Source organism: Lactuca saligna, chromosome 9, assembly GCF_052625555.1.
Source record: "Lactuca saligna cultivar CGN05327 chromosome 9, ASM5262555v1, whole genome shotgun sequence".
Taxonomy (NCBI): Eukaryota; Viridiplantae; Streptophyta; class Magnoliopsida; order Asterales; family Asteraceae; genus Lactuca; species Lactuca saligna.
Genome location: NC_136425.1, coordinates 102584195 through 102585917, shown reverse-complemented (window position 1 = coordinate 102585917; position 1723 = coordinate 102584195). Strand labels below are relative to the sequence as shown.

Here is a 1723-nt window from a genome sequence, read left to right as displayed (position 1 = left end):
TAGGTGGAGAATTAAGAGTAGTGTAGGATTAGATTAGATTTGTCGTTAAAAAAATTATTATTTATATAATACGGTTTTCTATATAACCAAAAACATGATTTCAACCACTTGATCAAGAACATTGCATTCAGATAGGATAGAAATTAAAAAAATAGAATCACCGTTCTTAAACATGAAACAATTGTATAAATTGAAAAATAATGACCTATAGCATATTGACAATTAATGGTCACATAAAACAATTTCTCATTTAATTCGATACGCATTTCAATTAAATAAAATGATACACAAGATAAAACTTATCATCTGGATAACAATGTTAATTTCTCATTTAGAAAACCTATGAATTATTTTATTACATTTTTTTATAATGGTCCAAAATCATACGTACGCTAAATGGAATATTTAAAAGGGAAATGATATCAGCAAATGATCACATTTTATGTTTCCAAAATACACCTTTGTGGTGGCTATCTTCATCAGGCTCGATATAGATGCATTCTTTAGCCTCTCTCCACATTGCTTTAAATATTGGAGTACTATCGATATTATAATACTCACTCAAAACTGGAATGTTGCATCCCTTGCCTCCTTTGCTTGATAATGTGGAATGTATGAAATCAAATGATGCAATACGTGAGTGTGTGAAACGTCATGGAAAACCCTATTAAGGAATCCAAAGTCCCTGTCAATTGTTGATAGGGCCCCTTTGATCCAGTTCCATTCCGTTGAATCATAATGAGGCAGCGATAGATGGGTGTGGTGCAAATACGTTATGATAACGAAAAATACATGCACTCCTACCACCGGAACTCCATACATGCAAGTTACCCAAGCGGCTCCTTTTGTTGTTACAGCAATCTTGATTGCATAAAAGACTGCAAGAAGACCAAGATCTGATAACAGGACTTGGATTCGCTCACGCTCGGTGAAAATTGGACTCATGGGATCAAAGTGGTTGGCAAACCTTCCATATTTCTTGCCAGAAATATTAGTTAAGAGGTATAAAGGAAATCCTAGGGTGAACCTAAAAACCAAAGTGAACACTCGATCAGGTGGGTTGTTAAGAAGTTTTGAGTACCACCTGACTTTAGACTTGCGTTTAGGAATGTAAACTTCATCATTATCGAGCGAATTTGTGTTGGCATGGTGATTTCAATGGCTATATTTCCATGAGAAATAAGGTGTCATGAGAGCTGAGTGGAGGATGAAGCCGACAGTGTCATCAATCCATTGGTATTCGCTAAAGGCATGGTGACCGCATTCATGGCCGATGACCCATAAGGCCGTGAGGACGCTTGCTTGACAGAACCAATAGACCGGCCAAGCTAAGTAAGCCAAAGGAGCTGGAAGAAAAGGAATATATGTATTCGCAAGGAAGTAGAAAACGTAGGCAACAATCAGATCGTGAACAACATAGTAAGATGAACGGATGACGGATCGCTTGAAGCAATGGGTAGGGATCGCTTTCTTTAAATCACTTAATGAAAATGGCGGATCAACTGGGACACGTTCCAGAATCTTTTTACCATCAAATGGGTCGTTAGACATCTGACCACCAGCACCCATGTTGTTGATAGATATGATTAACCTGCAAATGTAAAGATTATTGTGAGATTTATGTAAACTAAACATAGAAAGAATTAATTACAAAAACCTAAAGCTCGTGGGAGAAAAAGGACCTGTATAGAGACAAGTTACGTTTGAGATCTCTTCAGCGGGT

The 1723-nt window shown here is 36.9% G+C and overlaps 1 pseudogene across 1 annotated transcript; it reads right to left on the bottom strand.

The window, feature by feature from the left end:
* Positions 1–376: 376 nt before the first annotated feature.
* Positions 377–1723, bottom strand: LOC145014818 (delta(12) fatty acid desaturase DES8.11 pseudogene; annotated as a pseudogene). The gene is made up of 2 exons (XR_013665623.1): positions 1683–1723; positions 377–1591 (listed from the first exon to the last, which is right to left on the bottom strand). The product of XR_013665623.1 is annotated as a delta(12) fatty acid desaturase DES8.11 pseudogene (transcript).